At 34.2% G+C, this 24,444-nt stretch overlaps 2 long non-coding RNA genes across 2 annotated transcripts in view; one reads left to right on the top strand and one right to left on the bottom strand.

Moving 5' to 3' along the window:
• Positions 1–24,444, top strand: part of LOC125615514 — a 257,630-nt gene that overhangs the window by 129,039 nt on the left and 104,147 nt on the right. The window lies entirely within an intron of this gene.
• On the bottom strand, positions 13,223–24,260 carry LOC125615515. Its single transcript, XR_007346124.1, has 3 exons — positions 24,195–24,260; positions 13,337–13,407; positions 13,223–13,265 (listed from the first exon to the last, which is right to left on the bottom strand). It is a non-coding gene; the product is annotated as an uncharacterized LOC125615515 (long non-coding RNA).

The raw sequence follows: 24,444 nt of genomic DNA, 5'->3' as shown, positions 1-24,444 counted from the left end.
ACTGAGAAGATTTAAATGTAGTGAATATTGCTGGATGCTTTCTAGAAGTTTCATTTAGTGAGTTATTTTTACCCAGTATCATTTTAGTTATATTGGATGTCATCATTTTAGATAATCACTTGCTTTTGTCAACCATGATTTTGCTAGCCACTTGAATGAATGCAAAATAAACTGATGTGTTTAAGTAGCCAAGAGATCCATGTTGTACCATCCAGAGTGTTCTCACTGGTAATAACATCTTCTTTATCTGAGCAAAAGTTCTGTGATTTCCAGATGACTTCAACCTTGTTATCTAAATATCTTGATAATTACTTGAAGCTCAGTTTCTCTTTGAATTGTCCTATTTAAAAAAAAAAAACTAACACAACTTATTGAAAAATAAGTTTTTTTGTAACTCTGTGCAATGAGATGCCTTTTTGAACTTGCAGTAGAGAGTGCATTGATGTAGGGTTATCTGTGTCTTTGATACAAGCTTAGGCATCTGTGTTCTGTGGAAGCTGGACACACACAAAGGTATTCACCTCTACATGCAGTCACATTCAAAGTCATGGCATTGGAGACAAAAATCTCAATCTGAGAGTCAAAACCCCCTTTTATCTGTAAAATACCCCACATTTATTTAGTAGCACAAAATATTTTATAGCCTATACTCACAAATTAAGGTCATTCTGAAATTCCTGGACTGATTCTTTTCAATACTGTAATTATTTGGTATACCAATTATCCTCTATATATTTTCCTCAAGAAATGTTGTAATTATTATCCCATTTAAATCATTAGAAAAATGTCTGATGTCAGGAAACTTAAAGTCCATTTCATTTCTGAAATCATAATGCAATTCCGGCTTGTACTTGGCTTAGTTAGTGCTTTTCTGGCTCTGAGTCCAAAAGTTTACTAAAAGTAACAGGAAATATTTAAAGATGGATATTTCAATGACTACAGATGGTATTTAGTATTTCTGAAATACAAGTTGAACTACTTTGCTGTATTCTAACTTTTCAATTACCTTTCCTATTATCTAAATTTGGAGAAATATGAGCTTATGGCTTTAAAGATTATGATAGCAAAACTGGCATTCTATCCCAAGTCAAAGCTCTGTGCAGAATTAAGGAATCACCATAAAGTTAAACTGAGCAGTGTGCATGGCTATTTTCCAATACTGAATCAGCTTTTCTATGTATACTGCTCAAATTCACAAGCTACTCTTTCATATTCAAATATTATTTGATGGTATCAATCTTCATTTTTGGATACAAAGTTTAATCCCTTTGGAAGTAAATAAAAATAGCATGAGAACTTTTCACTATATAAAATAAAAATGATTTCATCAACATGAAGGTCTATTAAATGGTTAGAAAGTTTAGTATAATGTCCTTTAAATGTTACTGAGTAAACACTGTTGTGTTAACACTGGAGAATGAGCCTAATCATATCTTGGTTGATGAGAACAGACATGGCTCAATAGAAATGCAATTCTGTTCTCTAAAGAATCATCTCATTATTCCAAAGTACAAAATACATGGTAGAAATCAAATCTTTAAGGCAAGATTAAATAAGCAAATGAGGACTATAGAATATTCTTCACATAATACATTAGTCAATCTCAGCCACAAGCAAATATGTCCCCCTGACTGCCTTGGTCTCCTGCTCTTGAGAAGGATAAACATGGTCTGCTATTGTAGAAACTCATTGAAGAATAGTGTTTTAACAATTTCTTTTCTTTATTGTTATAGTATATTTCCCATCATTTTCTACTCTATATTCAATTTAGAATGAACGACATTCATTGTTCCTAAGTTGGCCATTATGAATTGATTATCTTTAACGTCATATAGATAAGTAGAACACTCTGCATATTTTACCTCTACTAAATTACAATTTCTCTTAGAATTCTAGAAGGGGAGTTTTTTTGTTGTTGTTTTGCAGGAAAACTGACAATGTTTCAGTGTATACTATTTGCTATTTTTGGTATTTTACTGGACCATTCAGTTAAGCATTTGCCCCTCTTCTATTTCTTGCTCACTGAAGGGATTTGGTATTATATCCTTTGCTTGTCAACATTGGTCCTTGTTTTTTACAAGAACTCATATGGAATGATTGAGATGACTTGTACACGGCTTAGACGTTAAAAAAGTTGTCCCTGGAGCCAAAAGGGAATTCAAAATCTTATGTTCTTAACCATATTTTAGAAATTATCTTTAGAAAGTCCTCATTATTATTCAGACTATCTTGATGACTAAATATGAATAGAAAATTGGAACTTCATTAGGAATGAAATTCAGTATAAAGTTTGCATTCATTCTTAGGGTTCAATTGAAAGTATAGAATAGAAGTTTTCTTTTTTGAAACCAGACTAAGATTTGTCTAAACCCCAAATCTCCACATAATATTAGGTTGAGTTTTTAGTGATTTCTATCACACTACCCCACAAGAATAGATTTTAATGAAGAATTTCAAAGAATCTTCTCCTTTCCTAGGGAGAAACATACTTCAGGTTGTGAATGTGTGTGCCCACACATACATGTTTGTAATCAGTATCAATTAGGAGCATGCAGGAAATGAAGTCAAGACTTCAAATTGTATTTTCTTATTTATATAAATATGCTCAGGGCTATTTTCATAATTCTGGGCACCATTCCATTTTCTTAGTCCCTAAAGAGGGTTGGAAAGCAGGAAAAAGAAATAACAAAGAATGATGGCCATGGATTATAATTTTATTTTTAATTTGAAAGAATGAGTTCACATGCTCATTTGAGTTTCCTGCACTACCAAGTTCTTTCCATAGTTGTTGAGAAATCTGAAATGCTAGATCTATTTTTCTAAAACACAGTGTACTGGAACAGAGTGTACACACTGAGAGGACTTGATGGTGAGAGATGAATAAACTTTTTAAACCAAATTCACTTGGGTGGGAAAGTTAAGACTGATCTATGATAACATTCATTTGTTCCTTAGCAGAGTGACAAATTATAGAATGAAAAGAAAACAAATAACTGAAGAGGTGAAATTCAGAATGTCAAGTTTCATAGATTTTGAAAGCTATCAGTTTGTTCATCTGGTTTTAGACCCAAAAGAAAAATTTTAAAATTTAAATGTCTATAAAGCTGCCTTAAGACCTAATATGTGTAGTTCCGAAACAATTTTAAGCAACGAACAATTTAAGGCGTAAAGTACTTTACAAAAATTGTATTCTAATCCATTTTAATTATTCACTTTTAAAGGTTTCAAAGTTTTATTCTTTTTTTTTCTTATGATTTTTGTCAAAATAGAGAAAACAGGTTAATAATGTTATTTTCAAGTAGAAAAAAAATCATACTTTAACATCAAGAATAAACTTTCTGACAAAAAGGAATAATGCTATTTCTTTACCACACAGGCTATTATAGATTACTTTGAAAGTTTATTATGAAAAAAAAAGGTAAGATAGCTATACTCTTTCCTCATTTTATTAGTTTACTATTCATGCATCATATATTTAAGAGTGGGGGGACTGAGTTAAAATTCAGAAGTATATGTTGTCATTAAAGGGATAATAAAGCTTCAGCTAAATATCTGACAGCCCTTCCTAGGTAAGCAGATAGTTCTGAGCTCCATCCCAAGTTCATGACTCCATTTCAAAGCAATGTGCACTGTAACATTTTAAAACAACACACAGGTGGTCTTCATTCCTTGAAAAGCAATCATGACTAAATAGGTATTTCCAATTTCATCAGTGAGCTCACGTACTCACTTGGCAATGGACTAAAAAAGATTGCCTCATTGCAGGATGAGTTGCAATTTCATGTTATCTTTGCAAATACAAAGGTATAAGCTTGTCAACAGTATATAAATGCATCAACCATGCCTGCTATTCACTGAAAGATGAACGGTGATAAATCTTCCTGGTAGAATCTTTTGGTGAGTTAAATCGGGGCTTAAATGTCATAGTGATAAACAGCCTCAGTATCAAATTCGGCCAGACTACAAGGATCAATAGTTTACCTTATAACTAACTGGATATGTGACTATGGTCATGATAGTACCTTCCATACTGAACTGTTAATGGATCTTGAATGAGATAATGTGTATTTTTGGATTTGCATAGGACCTAATTCCTAGTAAGTGCTCAATGCTGCAGATGAAAGACAGCCAAGGGTTCTTAGATGCTCATTGCATTGATTAGTGGGGTATAGTTCCCTTTCCTGCTTCTGCGCTTGCCTGCCTGTGACGTTTATGACTATTAGATTATGGTGGCAGTGATATAATGTCGATTCTATGTCTGACTTTTCAGAGAACTAGTAGCTTTATCCTTAATCTCTTGGAACCTTAATGTACCAAAAGAAAAATCCAAGTACATTATGAAGATGGAGGGGCAACAAAAGACCAGATATGTGCAGATATGTGAATGAAGTCCGTACTATATGTACCTTTTAGTTGGCTCTTCAGATAATGTCACAAAGGTTGGGGTTGGTGTTATCTTGAAATGGCATTTCCCCAAGTGAGAAGCATTAAACTAAACCTAATTAATCCACAGAGCCATGAGAAATAATTTTTGTGTCAAGCCATTACAGTTAATGGTGTACACAGCAATAGATAACTAGAACACTCTATTAGTATCACTAGATGGCAGAATAATGATATAACTGATTTGAAAATCCTGTATCCCCCACCTTGTCATACATAGGCTCTTCCTATACTAAACACAGTGGTACTGCTACAAAGATTTAGCGGTGAGTGAAAAAGAAAATTGCTGTCCTCATAAAGATTGGAGTCTAGCTGAGGGCAGAACAAACTTGGAAATATCTTCTTTTGATTGTTCTCAGGTAAAAAGGCTTACTTTGACCATAAATTCGAGTTTTTCTTACACAGAGATGTGAAAGTAAAATGTCAAGGGCCAGATAACCTAATGTTGAAAGTGTTTCACTTATCAAATAGAAAAGGAAAAGGAAATGTATCTTAATAAGCCTGTAGAAAAGACATTTAAGCTTCATATTTTAATATTTATTTGTAATTAATACCCTGATAATGAGTGAAAAATATAAGCTTAATACTTGCAATTAAAGTTCATCTCAGTGAAGGAAGGTAATATGGGTTGGAAGGTAAGCTCCTAAAGAAACATCTTTCCTACATTTTCCTCCTAAAGGAGAAAATATCTGAACACTAAGAAATGAACATAAATTCAATGATGGGAAAACACAAAGAATAATAATGAAGAGAGATTAATAGGAAAGGGAGGCTAAGCAGCAGAATTAGAGGTTTGATCTTGAGACAGACATCCTTAAGAAATTGCAATTTTGGAAAACCAAAGGGAAGTATAGAAACAGAGTAGAACTCTCAGGATTTCCAGAGAAAGAGAAACAACATATTTAGAGAGATAAATTTAAAAGGAGATTTATTATGAGAAATTAATTAGCTCACATAATATAATCATGGAAATTCAGAAATTTTGTGATCTGTAATCTGCAAGTTGGAGATCCATGAAAGAAAGCCAGTAGTATTGTGTATGTGTCTGAAGGCGCGAGAACCAGGGTAGCTGAAGGCATGAACACTACTAGTTCAAGAGCAGGTAAGATAAGGAAATATATGCCACAGAAAACAGGCCACATGAAAAAAAAAAATCCTTGAAGAATTTTGATAGCTTTTCTGCTGCCACCAACCTAACAATTATTTACCATTGATTACGTGGCATGCTTTGCATACCTCTATCATTTGGACTTAATGATGACTCTCTCAGTAAGCTGTTATACATCATACTCTCATGTGACTAACATGTAAGGGAGCTGAAGAGAGACTGTAACACAACTAGTTACACAAAACTAGATTTTCTCCCCATCAAAAGTCTGTTGTATTATACCTCATTCTTTTTCATGAATATTTGAGGAAAGAATGCAACTGCAATTCCAAAATATCTCTGAATACACACTCTCACCTGAATCTAGGAAGTTTTTCTCAGATATCCATTTCAATTAGATGTAATGTTACAACAAATAGTGATCTTTTTGACATTTTTAATGACAAATTCTATTGTGATTCTCAGTAAGTGGGACTTACTGCGTGATTGGATATCCTTCCTTCACATTTTTAAATTCCTCTTTGATAGCCTTCTGAAAAGATTCATGCAGACTGTCTTGGGGGAAATGTGCGTGGATAAAATTTATTATTAGCCTTGTTTTTTTCACCAAATCCTCATATACCTTCAGGAATAGTCTTTATTTTCCCTCTTTCATTTGACAATGACTTCAACATCATGTTTTATCAAAACCTTCCTTGAGGAGGACAGATTCACGTTTGACCCTAGAATTCAGGTGTCATCCAGAACTCTTGGATATTGTAGATAATCAAGACCCTTTTTTGCACATCAAATGTAATTAGAATCACAAGAAAGAATTAAGTAGAAGTTAAAGTGTGAGGAAACAATAAGAAAGAGAACATTCATGAGAAATATACAACAAAAATATTATAATAGAGCTTCTTTTACTGTTTAAGAATTTATAATGAAAACAAACAGGTTATAAAGTATTCTTGGAAAGACTTTTTGACACAGTATAAAAATGAGCAATAGACAACATTATAGGAAATGGAGTGTATGTTTCTCTGAGCATCTGGCACAGGCATCTGTTGGAGATGGGACACCCAGTTCATTGTTCTTTTCCTACGTGGAAGGTCTAATTAAGTAGCAGACAACCCTAGATGCCCTAGAGAGTAGTTTAAATCAGTATTCAAAAGTTTATATGTGCTCACAAACCTCTTAGATCAGTAATACAGAAGTGTGAATCTCAGCAAAACTAGTTCAAACTTTCATGCCTAGAATTGCAGAAGTTTAAAGAACTTTTATGAGGCACTGTGGCTAGCTCCAAGATATGGCAGAGAATGACTAAACTAGAAAGAACTTCAATAATTATCAGCCTTAGCTGAGAAGCTAACTTAAGTACATTTAAACTAGATCAGAAAGAGATGTTTATACTTGTTTAGGTAATTCCTAGTGAGATTTTGTTCTACTATCTCACAATGTTTAGAATGGGGAGCTTTGACTGTTCACTAATTTCCTTCCTCTCATACATCCCTTGTCCCTCCTTTGTTCCCCTCTCTCCATTGCTTTCCCCCTCCTTTCCTTCTATGGCTTTTAGTCTTATGCACTGATACTGAATTGATGCTCAAGTCAATTGAAGGAGAAGGACTGCTCATGGATAATCATTAAGTATATGAACTCAAATATGCACTCATATTTGAGTTCATATACTTAATGATTATCCATGAGCAGTCCTTCTCCTTCAATTAGCTCATTTCTAGTTAAAGGAATTTGGCTTCAGAGGTTTTCCAGTAATGGCAGCTTTCCTAATTTCTCAGTGCTCTTTTTAGAGGGAGCCAATCTAATTTTCCTCATCTTACTTAGTTGTGAGACACGTGATCTTACCTCACTGGCCAGGGACTCAATGTGGAAGTTGCACCAATTTCCAAGTATGTCATTCCCAATTATTCACTTAGAATGGGTACTCTGAGCCTGTGGACCTACATATTAAGCATTTCCCCAGTTTCTAAGTCAGACTTTGTCCAAGACTCTATTTTTTTCAGATCCCAACTGTAGAAAGAGTGCCAACATGACATATTCTCTGGTTATAAGTATCTATATTCCAGTATTTCTTGAAACAGGGATATGTCCTTTTTCCTGGTATAATTACCTGATTAAATGGCCATAAGTACCTTTGGGGAAGGAATGAGGAAACATTTTCATGTGTACTTGTTATGGATGTACAGAGTCCTCCTCCTTGGGGAAGAAGCAATGTGTTCCAGGTGTGAAAGGATTCCAGCAGTTGAGGTCTAAAAAACGTTTAGGTATGGAAACGTGACAAAGTCTAGAGTGACCACTGTAAGCCCCAGAGTTGTCCATATTTATACAAGCTTAGTAGTATTCTAGTTGGATGTTCATCTGGTTTGCTCTTAGGATAAATATGATCTATCAACCTACTCCATAACTTTGTATACATCAGGGCTTTTTAGCTGCCTGGTACTGGCTTCAAATGTTAACAGCACCTTATGATCATCATTACTATCAGAAGTCAAGTCTGTAATTAGCTCTAATCTATAGAGAAAAACTATCAGTTAACTCTTGAAGTCAGCATGCTTCTCTCCAGCAGCATTTCTTGGGGGCTTTGTGACTTCCTGCAGCCAAAAATCATCCAAAGGGTTCTGAACATACATAGCATATTTATTCAAGAATTCCCAATACTTGAGTATTAATTTTGTCTTTCACCACCCGTCATGGCAATTTGACATAGGCCTTGTCTTTTTTTGTTGTTGTTGTTCTATAAGGAATCTCTCAAGATCTTTGCTTCTTTAAATCATATGTCTTAAGAGATTGTTTCCAAATTTTTAACTTCCTTCTTATCTAGCAGTTTGTTTTGTACCACTTTGAATGAGAACACTCTTAGAATCTATTCCATACTCTGCCAGTTCACACAAATACATGCTAAATAAGTCTTATAGTTCCTGTAGGATTCAGGACTGTTCCCCTGTGAGACCCCATATGTCCCAACTAGTTTATGTTATCCCTTAGCTCTAGCTATATACCTAGCAGTCAAGAAGGGAGATGGGACAGATCCTGAGAGCAAAATCTATTGCATAGAGGGGAAGATGCCTCTGCTTTATCCCAAGCACAGGGAAGTGCTAGCTTTTATCAGAAGGAGTTAACCACTTCTTCAGGATCAGAAGTTTCAGAGGAACCTAGTATGCTTAAAATCTAGATTTTTTCTTTCAGGAATTTCCATATCCTGAGCTTGGTCTCTGCATTCCCAATGTAGGAGTGGAGAGATTAGAAAGCCAGAGGGCCTCTTTGGTAGCATTCAAGACTTGGTTTTAAAGTGCTTGATAACTGTTTTTAGCATTTTCATTATCTTTCTCAACAGCATAAGTGAACTTTAGCAATCAGAAGGCAATCCCACTGTGCATTTAATATTAATGCATTCCCATGGATAGTAAGCAAGCTCCATTTGCCACAAGTATAAAGCTTTCACAATTTGCCAGGGAGTAGTTTTGCTCCACCCTTTAAACAAAATGATGGTGTAGAGAAGGATCATCCAGAGGATGAGTCTGGCTTCAAAATATCAAATTAGTATTTACTCTTTTGAACCATTCCAATACTTTGGCATCAAAAAGCTTATGTTTTTGAAAGGGTGTTTTGTGTGAATAATTTATTTTACAAAGCATATTTGCCTCATTGTAGTCCTTTCTTGACCATTGAACTAGGTGATCAGTTGGAAAATTCTGAAAGTCAGCATAGTAGAAACTGCCAGGGAGCTGAGGCTAAGGCTTCACATTGCTGGTCTCCCTACTGTTGTTCTCAATGGAAAAACATCTGTAAGGGGGGATTTTATTCCCCATCCCTGGCTCCTCTGCCAAAGGTGATAATCAGAAATGTAATCACTTCATGGTTTAAAATTTGGACCTTGTTGCACAAGCTCTGAAGATTGCCAATTAAGATTCTCTATGTACTAGTTGAAATTTTAAAAATATATACATTTTGAAAGTATATTAGATGTTTTGGCTGAGTAACAACCTTTAAACAACAGATGATCTTTGCTACAGCTTACAGAAAGCCTTTAAAACGGGTGATAGAGTTTTATTTTCTTCATCTTGCATGTGGATAATTGAATTGCAGGTTGCTAACTGAACTTCAGTCAGTTTCAAGTTTACCATTTTGTCATTTTAAACAAAACTAATTTTTTTTTTTTTTTGCCATTGAAGAATGGGATATTAAAAGCAGAAGGCACCCAGGCAGTATTTTTAGACTGACAAATCATTATAGCTGCTGTGATTAGAATTAAGCCTATTAAAGGCTTGAATGGTCTCTAAATGAATTATTTTCTATTATTTCTCTAGAGCCGCAATGATAGAGAGGACTATTTCTTTAATAGAACTACAGCAACAATAAAAATGTATTGAACACATGCTATGCCCCAAGCATTATTTAGGGTATTACATCCCTTATCTCATTTAATCTTATTTTACACTAGAGCATACCAAGGCATAGATGATTTGAGTAGTGGACCCATGATGGTTCAGGTGGGGAGGAGTGTTGCTGGATAGTAGACCCTGTCCAGTGCAGATGTGAATCCAATTTTCCTAACCACTATGCTAAAATACTCCAAATAACACCACAGACTCTTTAAATTCTTAGCTTCTTGAACAGCAATCTAGCACTTAGGGAATACTCAATTCTACATTTATTTTGTACATTATTAAGTGAAATTGTCATTATGAACAAGTCATTAAATATAATTGTATAAAAAAGAACTGCTTGACTATACTAAGCAAATTCACAATGAGCTCTTCATTTATCTCTCAACCTGTTTCTTTGGCTTTTTTGGTTTTTTTTTTTAATGTTTATTGAGGTATAATTGAGTATAATAAACTGAACACACTAAATAGCATCATGTGTTAAGTTTTTACGTATGTCTGTACCAGTAACACTGACCACAATCAAGAAGTAAACATAGTCATCACCTGGAAAATCTACCTGGCCCACATTATAATTTATTCATCTCCCCTCCCATTCTCGACCAGTGAACTACTCTCATCACTGTATATTAGTTGGTACATTTGAAACTTAATATAAACTTTATACTATAAAATATATTTTGGCTTGGGTCTTTTATTCAGCTTAATAATTTATAGATGCACCTATGTTACAGGATATTATTTTTTAAATTATTTAATATCTAATATATTCTTATATTTATTTCTTTTTATTGCAAATGTCTTTTTGCAGAGCAGAAATTTCAGGGTTTTTTTTCAATACAGGAGATGGAGTAGTATTGAAAGGAGGAGTGCTCTACCACTAAGCTATATCCACAGTCATATATATAATTTATTTTGAAACAGCTTCTTGCTATGTTGCCAATAACAGCCTTAAACTGGAAATTCTCCTTTCTTAGCCTCCCATGTAGCTGGGATTATAGGTGTGCACAGCAATTTCTATTTTTTTATTAGGTATGTTGGCACTGTATGTAAAAATTGATTGCTAAATTATAGGTCATGTAATCTTCTACAAGTTTTATAGTTGTGACTATGACCTATTTTGAGTTCATTTTAATGAAAAGTGCAGTTTGTTTCATTATATTTGTTTATTTATTTATATGTGGGCATCTCTAGTTGTTCCAACACCATTTGTTGAAAATACTAACCTTTCACAATTGAATTGTCATTGTTCTTTGGTAAAAGATCAGCTGACATTAATTGTATAAGTCTATTTATGGACTCTTCTGTATCACTGATTAGTCTATTCTTTTGCCAATACTGAACTTTCTGGTAAATCTTAAAGCATGTCAGCCATCTGAAATTTCTTTTCTTTTGTATTATTTTGACTATTCCAGATCTTTAACCTTTCTATATAAACTTAAGCATCCATTTGTTAATATCTACAAAATTGTCCGTATTTTGATTGAGATTGATTTGAATCTATAAAATAAATTGAAGACAGATATCTTACTACAGAGTCTTCCTTTTCAATGTAGAATCTCTCCATTTAGAAGTTTGATTCCTTTTTTATGTAAAATTTTTTATTTATATATGACAGCAGAATGCATTACACTTCTTATTACATATATAAAACACAATTTCTCATATCCCTGGTTGTATACATAGTATACTCACAAGAATTCGTGTCTTTATACATGTACTTTCGATAGTAATGATCATTACATTCCACCATCATTAATAACCTCATGCCCCCTCCCTTCCTCTCCAACCCCTCTGCCCTATCTAGAGTTAGTCTATTCCTCCCATGCTCCCACTCTCTGTCCCACTATGAATCAGCCTCCTTATATCAAAGAAAACTTTCAGCATTTGATTTTTTGGGATTGGGTAAATTCACTTAACATTATCTTCTCTAACTCCATCCATTTACCTGCAAATGCCATGATTTTATTCCCTTTTATTGCTGAGTAATATTCCATTGTGTATATATACCTCAATTTTTTAAATCCATTCATCTATTGAAGGGCATCTAGGTTGGATCCACTGTTTAGCTATTGTGAATTGTGCTGCTATAAACATCAATGTGGCTTTGTCTCTGTAGTATGCTATTTTTAAGTCCTTTGGGTATAGACCAAGGAGGGAGACAGCTGGGTCAAATTGTGGTTCCATTCCCAATTTTCCAAGGAATCTCCATACTGCTTTCCATATTGGCTGCACCAATTTGTAGTCCCACTAGCAGTGTATGAGTGTACCTTTTCCCCTACATCCTCACCAACAGTTATTGTTGTGTGTATGCATAATAGCTGCCATTCTGACTGGAGTGAGATGAAATCTTAGAGTGGTTTTGATTTGCATTTCTTTAATTGCTAGTGACGATGAGCATTTTTTCATGTATTTGTTGATTGATTGTACATCATCTTCTGAGAAGTCTCTCTTCAGGTCCTTGGCCCATTTATTGATTGGATTATTTGTTTTTTGTTGTTTAGCTTTATGAGTTTGTTTTACACCCTAGTGATTAGTGCTCTGATGTGTGAGGGGCAAAGATTTGCTCCCAAGTTATAGTTTCTCTATTCACCTCAGATTGTTTCTTTTGCTAAGAAGCTTGTTCCTTTGAGTCCATCCCATTTATTGATTCTTGATTTTAATTCTTGTGCCACAGGAGTCTTATTAAGGAAGTTGGGACCTAATCCCACATAATGGAGATTAGGGCCTACTTTTTCTTTTTATTAGACGTGGGGTCTCTGGTTGTATTCCTAAGTCTTTGATCCATTTTGAGTTGAGTTTTTTGCTTGGTGAGAGATAGGGGTTTAATTTCTTTCCTTCCTTTCATATGGATTTCTAGTTTTCCCAGCACCATTTGTTGATGAGGCTATCTTTTCTCCAATGCATGTTGTTGGCACCTTTGTCTAATATAAAATAATTGTAGTTTTGTGGGTTAGTCTCTGTGTCCCTCTATTCTGTACCATTGGTCTACCAGTCTGTTTTGGTGCCAATAGCGTGCTATTTTTGTTACTATTACTCTGTACTATAGTTTAAAATCTGGTATAGTTATGTCACCTGCTTTACTCTTCCTGCTAAGGACTGCTTTAACTATTCTGTCTCTTATTTTTCCAGATAAATTTCATGATTGCTTTTTCTGTTTTTATGAGGAATGTCATTGGACTTTTGATTGGAATTGCATTAAATCTGTATAGTGCTTTTGGAAGTATGGTCACTTTGAAAATATTAATTCTGCCTCTCCAAGAGCAAGATAGATCTTTCTATCTTCTAAGGTCTTCTTTTTTTTTTTTCGTTGTTCAAAACATTACAAAGCTCTTGACATATCATATTTCATACATTAGATTCAAGTGGGTTATGAACTCCCATTTTTACCCCAAATACAGACTGCAGAATCACATCGGTTACACATCAACATTTTTACATAATGCCATATTAGTAACTGTTGTATTCTGCTACCTTTCCTATCCTCTACTATCCCCCCTCCCTCTTCTTTTATTTCTTTCTTTAGTGTTCTATAGTTTTTGTTGTAGACAACTTTCACATCTTTTTTTTTTTTTTTTGAGGCTATTGAGAATGGGATAGTTTTCCTCATTTCCCTTTCTGAGGATTTGTCACTGATATATAGAAATGCCTTTGATTTATGGGTGTTGATTTTATATCCTGCTACTTTGCTGAATTCATTTACTAGTTCTAGGAGTTTTCTGGTGGAACTTTAAGGGTCTTTCAGGTATAGAATCATATCAGCAAATAGTGCCAATTTAAGTTGTTCTTTTCTTATGTATATCCCTTCAATTTCTTTTGTCTGGCCAGAGTTTCAAGAACTATGTTAAATAGAAGTGGTGAAAGAGGGCATCCCTGTCTTGTTCCAGATTTTAGAGAGAATGCCTTGAATTTTTCTCCATTTAGGATACTGTTGGCCTGGGGCTTAGCATAGATAGCTTTTATCATGTTGAGATACGTTCCTGTTATCTGTAGTTTTTCTAGTGTTTTGAACATAAAGCGGTGCTTTTGTATTTTGTCAAATGCTTTTTCTGCATTTATTGAGATCATAATGATTCTTATCTTTGAGTCTATTGATGTGATGAATTACTTGATCATGGTGCATGATCTTTTTGATATGTTTTTGTATTTGATTTTCCAGAATTTTGAGAACTTTTGCATCTATGTTGATTAGAGATATTAGTCTAAAGTTTTCTTATTTTGATGTGTCTTTGCCTGGTTTTGGAATAAGAATGATATTGGCCTCATAGAATGAGTTTGGAAGTGCTGCCTCTTTTTCTATTTCATGAAATAAATTGCAGAGTATTGGTATTAGTTCTTCTTTTAAAGGTCTTGTAGAACTCGGCTGTGTATCCATCCAGTCCTGGGCTTTTCTTGGTTGATAGACTTTTGATGGTATCGGCTATTTTGTCATTTAAAATTGATTTGTTTAAATTCGGTATATCATCCTGATTCAATTTGGACAAATTATGACTCTAGAAATTTGTGGATGCCTTTGATATTTTCTATTTTATTGGAGTACAAGTTTTCAAAATAATTTCTAATTATCTTCTGTATTTCTGTAGTGTCTGTTGTGATATTTCCTTTTCATAATGTATGTTAGTGATTTTTCTCTTTCCTTCTCTTTATTAGCATGATTAAGGGTCTGTCAATTTTACTTATTTTTTCAAAGAACTGACTTTTTGTCCTCTCAATTTTTTCAGCTCTGATTTTAATTATTTCCTGTCTTCTGCTGCTTTTGGTGTTAATTTGTTCTTCTTTTTCTAGGGCTTTGAAATGTAGTGTTAAGTCATTTATTTGGTGACTTTTTCTTCTTTTAAGGAATGAACTACATCCATTGAATTTTTCTCTGAGAAATGCTTTCATAGTGTCCCAGAGATTTTGGTATGTTGTATTTGTGTTCTCATTTACCTCTAAAAACTTTTTATTCTCCTCCTTGATGTCTTCTGTAATCCATTTTTCATTCAGTAGTATATTACTTCGTCTCCAGGTGTTGGAGTGGACTTTATTTCTTATTTTATCATTGCTTTATAATTTCATTTCGATCTGATAGAATGCAGGGTGATATCTCTACTTTTTTATATTTGCTAAGAGTTGCTTAGTGTCATAGTTATGGTCTGTTTTAGAGAATGATCCATGTGCTGCTGAGAAGAAAGTGTATTCATTCGCTTGTTGAATGATGAAATATTTTATATATGTCAGTTAAGTCTAAGTTATTGATTGTAGTATTGAGTTCTATAGTTTCTTTGTTTAGCCTTTGTTTGGAAGATCTATCTTGTGATGAAAGAGGTGTGTTAAAGTCACCCAAAATTATTGTCTTATGGTCTGTTTGTCTCTTAAACTTCAGAAGAGTTTGTTGAACATAGCTGCTTCGTTGTTTAGGACATATATATTTATAATTGTTAAGTATTGTTGGTGTATGGTTCTCTTGAGTAGTATGTAGTGTCCTTCTTTATCCTTTTTGATTGACTTTAGTTTGATGTCTACTTTATTTGATATGAGAATGAAAACCCCTGCTTGCTTCTGCAGTCCATGTGATTGATATGATTTTCCCCAACCCTTAACCTTCTGTCTGAATGTCTTTTCCTATAAGATGAGTCTCTTAGAGGCAGCATATTGTTGGGTATTTTCTTTTAATCCAATCTGACAGTCTGTGTCTTTTGATTGGTGAGTTTAGGCCATTAATATTCAAGGTTATTATTGAGATATAATTTGTATTCCCAGATATTTTTGTTTATTTTTGGTATTTAAGGTAACTTGGTTTCTCCTCTGAATAGATTTTCCTTTAGTGTATTCCCTCCCTCTGCTGATTTTCATCATTGTTTTTCATTTCCTTTTCATGGAATATTTTGCTGATGGTGTTCTGTAGTGCAGGCTTTCTAGTTGTAAATTCTTTTAACTTTTGCTTACAGGGAAGGTTTTTATTTCATCCTCAAATTTAAAGCTTAGTTTTGCTGGATATAAGATTCTTGGTTGGCATCCATTTTTATTCAGAGCTTGGTATATGTTGTTCTAGGATCTCCTGGCTTTGAGGGTATGGGTTGAAAAATCTGCTGAGATACAACTAGGTCTCCCCCTATATGTGATCTGATTCCTCTCTCTTTTGGCCTTTAATATTCTATCCTTATTCTGTATGCTAGGCATTTTCATTATAATGTGCTCTGGTGTGGATCTGTTGTAATTTTGGACATTTAGTGTCCTGTAAGCCTCTTGAATTTGGTTTTCCAATTCGTTCTTCATGCTTGGGAAATTTTCTGCTATTATCTCATTGAAGAGAATGTGCATTCCTTTGGTTTGAAACTCTGTGCCTTCCCCTATCCCAATAACTCTTAGATTTGGTCTTTTGATGCTGTCCCATAATTCCTGGATGTTCTGTTCATGGTCTCTAACTATCTTCACTGTGTGATCAACTTTATTTTCCAGATTGTACACGTTGTCTTCATTTCTTCTAAGTGATCTAGTCTGTTGGTTATGCTTTCTATTGAGTTGTTTATTTGATTTATTGTATCCTTCATTTCAAGGATTTCTGACTGGTTTTTGTTCAGGCTCGCTATTTCTCTCTTGAAGTAATCTTTTCCTATCTGTATTTGCTCTTATCTCATTGTTGGAGTCATCAATTTTTGCTTGTATTTGCTCATTTAGGTCATTCTTTAATTCACAGATCATTTTAATTATGAACCTTCTGAACTCCTCCTCTGACATTTCATCAACTTCACTGTCTATAGGTTCTGTTTTTATAGTGTCCTGGTTTGTTTGGGACACTTTCTTCCCTTGATTTTTCATGTTGTCTATGTGTCTTCCTTTCTTGCAATGTGCATCTGAGATATTACAGATTCTTCTCTATATTATGTTAGTACCTGTGGAGATTGTCTGTACCTCACCTTAATGTTGGGCTTCCAGACCCTGCTGGTGTCTCTCGTTGGATGCTACTGCATCCTGTGTCTGGGACCTGAGTAAGTTGGAGTGGGTGGTCTGGGCCCCTGAGTTTGACCTCCCACGGTAGTCTGCTTGTAGGACTGGGTGGTCCTGTGCCAAAGGCTAGGCTCTAGCAGTGTCTGCCCCACCAGGGGAGGGGTGAACTGGCCCTACTGAAATCCTGGATCTTTGTGAGCCATCTGGGCTGGTTCTCCACTGTGGGGTAGTGCACTGATCAGAAGGGGTGCTCTTGCACCAGAGGCAAGGCTCTGGGGAGTGTCTGCCCCACTGGGAAAAGGGTGGACCTGGCCTACTATGCACTTGAGTCCTGCAAAGGCTGGTGTGGGTAGATCTGGGCCACAGGAGTTTGACAAAAGAAATCAAAGTTTTACAGTTTTGTTAGCTAGATTTTATATGTATTTTCGTAGACATACTTTTTCTGTTACTTCATTTTGTCTTGAAGTAGAACTCAAGAGATTTGTCCCTAATATGGAAATTTATAGCTGTTTTTTCCCCACAATTTTTATTGGTGCATTATAGTTGTACATATTGATGGAAGTTGTTGTTACATATTTGTAAAAGCATACAGTACAAAATTACAGTTTGGCCAATATCACTCCCAGCACCTCCCCCCTTGTGCCCTTTCCTCCACTGATCTCCTTGTTTTGGACATTTATCTGCATTTTATTTTCCCTTTTCCTCAATAGCTTCCAGATGAGAGAAAACATATGAACCTTAACCTACTTAGTTTGACTTATTTTGCTTAACATGATGGTCTCTAGTTCCATCCATTCTCCTAAAAATGCCATAATTTCATTTTTCTTTACATCTGAATAAAACTCCATTGTGTATAAATAGTACATTTTCTGTATCCATTCATGGAGAACTAGCCTAGGTCACAGTTTGGCTATTGTGAATTGTGCTCCTATAAATATGGGTGTTCAGGTATCACTGTGTTGATGACTTTCATTCTTCAGGATAAATACTGAGAAGTGTATATAGCTGAGTCATATGGTGGTTCCATGCCTAGCCTTTTGAGGAGCCTCCAACTGCTGATTCCCATAATGGTTGTACTAATTTATAGTTGTTTTTGAAGAACTAAAGGAGTTTTAATTCTGAATCCAGGTAAATTCTAAATGGAATAATTGCAATTTTGTTGCTGTAATTATTGATTCGTTCCCTAACTTATTTGGTCTTTTAATAAACATGTGAATTCATCCTATAAACTAGGCCCTTCACTAGACTTTTTTTTTTTCATTTACATTAATCACAAATACATTCCAGCTTTAAAATAATATATTTGGGTTGCTGATTTTGGTGCCCATCTAATTAAATTTTCTTTAACTTGCCCTTAGGTGAATTACTCAGTAATTTATTCCTGAAGGGTCTCTTTCTGTGTCATATGCTAAATAATATACTTAAAGTTTAAGTGAATAATTTAAGTTATTGTCAGTATCTAAACTAGGGATTTTTTTTATTGACATGAGCATTTATATTTTAATTAGAGGAATTCTAAGAATCAGAACAATTTCCAGGCTACAGAAATTATTTATTGATAATAAAGTCTATCAAGAAAGTTAATTGGGGAGAGTGATTTGAGGGAGGGGTGATGTTATTCTAGTGCAAGTTTTGGTCAGTCTTTCCTAGAAATGATAGATTCTTGAATGCCTTACGGTTACTAGGACTTATTCATAGTATAATCTTTGAACTCTGGTTTCTAGGAATAAATATAAAAACAATATAGAATAAAGCTAGGATCTTTAAAGCACCACTAACTCAGGAAATTTTATTAGCGTATAGCATCTCATGCTGTGTAAGTTCACCCAGAGATATTTTTGAAGTTAGTTACTAAGTTTTAAAAACTTGCTCAATATTCTTGCATCACCTTAGGCGAGTGGAGAGGTCCCTAATGCAATATTTATGATACTCAGAAGTTTCAATCTAATGCTTTACAGAATAAAAAACACCTATGCTTTACATATCACCATGGCTGGTTTTATTAGGGGAATTTGAGATATCTAGAATAATCTAATTACTTAATAGACAAAGGGAATAAGAGAAAACCACAACTCAAACTGAAATAAAACAAAAGAAACTAAATGTATATTTATTTTACAGAGATGCTTAAAGAAGTTGAGGGATAAACCAGATATTTTTGTGTCAGCACTTATATTTGATTTTATTTATCAAAAGACCTGTAAGAGATTTTATATATATATATATATATCAATATATCAATATAGTTACCATTGTTGGTTCTCCTTAGTTTGTAGAATAGTGAACTCTTTGTCATTGCAATTTTATTGTTTTAATTATAGAAAACAAATTTTTGATAAAATCAACTCTATGCCAGGTAGTATTTGAGATATTCTAGGTATACTAATTAGAAACAATCCTATGAGAATACCACTATTATTAGTCCAATTTAAAATTGGGAAAACAAAGACAAATAGAAGCTATTGTATTTTTCAATTAACAGAGCAAGATTCCAATTTAGGCAGTGGGGCTGTAGTCTGTTTTTCGAATGATTTTCCATTTCTACTTGCTAGAAGAGAAGCTTAATGATAACCATCCCAAGTGAATTGTAACGACCACCAACTTACCGTGGAGATTTCACTTCTGAGACATCAATACCTATTCAGATATTTACAACTAAATCTTTTGCTTTAGAATTCTTGAGGGGGTGCTTTAAGCATTTAGCTAGGTAAGGTTAGGGTAACAGAAGTTCACAAAGGTCTTAGTAATCTACAGAGAAGCCCTTGACCTATTCAGATTCCTGCATTTTCCTGTTTAAGCTTTTCTATAGACCCTTGAAATACTCTATTTTTTTAAAATGTCATTTAGATGATGCCTAAGTCAGATAGTTAAACTTGAAATACATACAGTGACATACACACAATGGATACCTCCAAAGGAGCTTGGTAAATTGCATTTGATTCCGTCAGAGTCAGGGAGATTAATATAACAATCAAAGGCTTGAGTATATTCAGAAAATATGAAAAACTTATCAAATTTTAAAAATTACTTAATTCACTTACATGGCAGAGATTATTCATTTTATTCTGTGGGCACACTTAGAGAATACATGAAATGAAGAAAACTAGACACAATTTTGGGAATTCAACTGTGCCATTTTGAAGGTGTCTAACTCAATTAAGTTTCTTACTGTGGTAACCCATGTACCCGAGATTAATTTTAAGTACATTTAAGAAAACTATACCCTACTTAATCTAGGAAAAATTCAGAAGAATCAGCTGCAGTGTCTCAGAAAGGTGGCAGCACACTTAGAAACCTACATACTGGTCAGGCAACTGTTTTGACAGCTTCATTAAACATTTCATTCTGTATCACTGACATGCAACTGATTTCCTCTGAGATTGCAGAAAACCATTAGGCTTTTATCAAAAGGAACTTGATCTGCCCAGTTCTCCACATGCCGTTTCTGCAATGCCACTTACACTGGAATTAGAATCAACTTGAAGAAACATTTTTGCTGGTGACAGTAACTCATTTATGGTCAAAGAAGTAGAAAATAATGCTGATATTTTTAATAGCTCATGAAATTAAATTAAGAATAAATCTTTGTATAAATTGTCACAATATAGTTATATAACATTAGAGGCACATGATCTACTTGGTATCCTTTTGCCTGGGTACATTTGAGGCTCTGCCATGCACCACTACCTGTATCAAAACCTGCTGTCATTTCTAGAGGGAGACTAGCTGCCATTGAGCTCACTAGCACATGACACTCCTGGAGACCAAGTGTGGCTAGCCACTAGGATGCACTGGAGTTAGTTGTCTAATGTAACTTTTCTGTGCTACACTGTGTACTGTATAAAAGAAAAACGCCTCCCTCCTTTTTGGTGGTACACTGTTAAATAGGTATCTGCTAGTGTGATTTCACATTCCCAAATCACCCAGAATTATTAAAAGGACATTTTTCATTCTTACAATGCTACCTGTGGGAACTAGAAGAAGCTTTGTTTCATGAGTCCTAATACATTATGGTTCTTCATTTTAGTGTTCAATGAGCAAAGTTTAGATTGTGTACTTTCTATAGTCACTGTCTTTGATGCTACTCTCTGTGATGACTGATGCTGACAAATATGATTTGCAATTCACAGTGACAGTTATTCATTGTTTCTTTCCAAATGATGTGGCTTTAAGTGTGCAACTTCAGGATGTTGCAAATGTCAATGTTAACTGATGTTCTTTGACTTTGCCTGTGCATGGACTCCTGTACATTATCTAGAGATATTATCAGTTTACTTAGTCACAATATTCTCATTGTTGATATGTTTTCTAATAGTTCAAAAAAAGAAAATCAGAATGATCACAGCAGCATGACCAGACACTGCTGAAAAAGAAGGTTAAATGACTCTCTCTCTCTAATCCAGTTTTCTATGTTCTCCCATCTGTCATGAAAATAACAAACATCAAAAGCACTATATTCATGATTGGGCAATGTGCAGCAGGCAAAGGAAAGTACATATGGAGACAGGAAAATGCATCCAAATTAACCAAAAGTTGTTGTCCTAAAAGGCACTGATGCTCTGTTGAAGATAGTGACTGCTGAATTAGTCTGGGAATACCACACTCAGAAACTTGCCTGACCACACTGTTCCCTTCACTAATATATAAAAAATATTATATAACATATTATCATTTTCTTTGTTGATAACTTGCAACTACAGAGACATCTGCATTCCTATATTTACTGTGGTACTATTTTAAAAAGTCAACTTATGGAATCCACCTGGATGTCCATCAACAAATGAAGTTAAAGAAAATGTGCTGTATGTACAAAATGGAATGTTACTCAGCCATAAAAAGAATGAAATTCTGTCATTGTCTACAATATAGATGGAACTGGAGGACATTAGGTTAAGTGAAAAAGTCTGGCACAGAAAGAAAAATACTTCATGTTCTGACTTGCATGTGGAAGCTAAAATTGATCTTGAAGTAGGATAGAATATTGGTTACCAGATCCTGGATAGGGTATGGAGGAGAGAGGAGGGCTAATGGGTACCAGGTTAAGATAGGAGGAATAACTAATGGTCCATATTACATTAGGATAACTATGGTTGCAACAATTGTTTATTTTATGAAACCTAGTAGAGAGGATTCTGAATATCTCATTGTAAAAAAAGAAACATTTGAAATTTTTGAAATGACAGACATACTAAATACCTCAATCTGATCATTATATTACTATATTGAGATGTCACATTATAGTCCATGGATATGCATAATTGTCATTAAAATTTAAATACATCATATATTTTTTAGTTGCAACTAAAATATATATTATGTGTGTGTATGTGTGTATATATATATATATATATATATATATATATATATATATATACACACACACACACACAATAATTTTAAAAAATATCAAACCCCNTATGTGTGTATATATATATATATATATATATATATATATATATATACACACACACACACACAATGTGTTAGATCCTTACAGTACAAAGCTAATTTGATCAGAACTTCCTAAATAGTTTACTTTTAAAATTGTGAATATTTTACTGTTTTATTCTGTCTATGTATGCTGAATTGAACACATATTTTTTTTCTCTTAATGGAGGCATTAATCCCATTCACTTTTTATTTTTAAGGCTAATAGTTTTGGTTTCAACTGCATTTTATAATGATTTGCGTTTTATTACACTTCCTATTTACCTGTAGGATATGCATTCTCTGCCCTTTTATTATTAAAAATCAGATATTTAAGGTTGTTTGGTGTCTTTACATATACTCTATTTTAATGACTTTACTTCCTGTTCTGTTATTATTTATCTATCTTGTGTGGCGGGGGATACTTTACTACATACCTATCACCTATCTAACAATTACCTTTTTATGTTTTCTTCTCTCTTATCCAATTATAAGTTATATTGTTTCTGTTATTAAAACATGTAGTAGTTATATCATCACCATTATGGCCATATAAAAATATTTAACTTCTTATTATCTATCCTTTTTTGAAATTGTTCTATTTATCATTTGGTTGGATAAAGCTCACAGTGGCTTTTCAGATCTTCAAATGCTTGTTGCTGTTTGGTGTATAGATTTACAATTTATTTCATTTGAATTTCTTTTTGAGCGGGTTTAAGTTGCAACTCATCTACACTGTATACAGATATTTTACTAATTTTATGCAGGAGCTCTCTATGATCTTTACTTTTCTCCTGTTCATTTTTAGTGATATCCAGGTATTTTATGTGAGTCTTTCTTTAATTGCAGCACTTTATGTCAAGCAAAGAACTGGTAACTTGGCACAGTCTTTTTGTTTAAGAACTTGGATTTTGCATCTCTATGGTCTCACTTTTTGTTGTTTCCCTTTCACCTCATAATTGCAAAAAGTGCTTCCTTCTCCATCTTGACCACTTTTCTCCTCAGAGGTTATATATGTGGAATATTTAGAAGACCTTTTAAAAAAAATACCTGCTGTTTTGTTTTAAAAAAATCAGATTATCCTATTAAATAGTTAGAATCCATTTCATGCATCCATTTAAAAGAAGCAATCTCTAAACCCTGTACCTGTGTCTTTTCATAGTGTTGCCCCCTTTAAGAGCATGCTCTTGGAAGTCTCCTCTCTGCAGTGTTTGTATTATCTGCTTTTGCCTGCCCCTCCCCCACGCCTCTTCAAATTTAGTGTGGATTTCATCTTTCCAGTGGTTGCTTCAACTCACCCTCAAGCTGCTTAGCTAACATCCCCCTTTATAATTCTTTCAGGTTTTATTTCTGCTTTTGCTTCCACAGAGCTTTTAGATACTGTATTCCATCCTATTTGTCTGTTACTGATAATCCTTATGTTTTTTTCTACCTAAAACAGTGAATAAAATTTCTGTAATGTCATGGGTGTGGTTCTGCATAGATGTTTCATAACCGTGCAGGGCAGCTACTGTGAGAAAAAGTTCAGGGAGTTGTTCTGTTTTTCCTACATGATATCCATTGTCTGTAGGCACTTTGAAGTTTCTCACTAAAACTTTAGTAAACATCTATGCATGGGCTTTCAGCCAGGTCAATTTTGTTTTCTTGTCTCTTCAACCAAAGGTAGTGTTAAAGGTATGAACATGAAGGCCATTTTCTTAATCTGGTTTTAGAAACTCCTGTTTTACTTTTTTTTATTGGTTGTTCAAAACATTACAAAGCTCTTGACATATCATATTTCATACATTAGATTCAAGTGGGTTATGAACTCCCATTTTTACCCCAAATACAGATTGCAGAATCACATCAGTTACACATCCATGTTTTTACATAATGCCATGTTAGTAAATGTTGTATTCTTCTACCTTTCCTATCCTCTACTATCCCCCCTTCCCTCCCCTCACCTCCCATCTTCTCTTTCTACCCCATCTGCTGTAATTTAATTCTCTCCCTTGTTTTTTTTCCCTTTCCCCTCACAACCTCTTATATGTAATTTTGTATAACAATGAGGGTCTCCTTCCATTTCCATGCAATTTCCCTTCTCTCTCCCTTTCCCTCCCATCTCTCATCTCTGTTTAATGTTAATCTTTTCCTCCTGCTCTTCTTCCCTGCTCT

This window comes from Marmota marmota, unplaced genomic scaffold, assembly GCF_001458135.2.
Source record: "Marmota marmota marmota unplaced genomic scaffold, marMar, whole genome shotgun sequence".
NCBI classification, from domain to species: Eukaryota; Metazoa; Chordata; class Mammalia; order Rodentia; family Sciuridae; genus Marmota; species Marmota marmota.
This window is presented reverse-complemented; position numbering and strand designations above follow the sequence as displayed.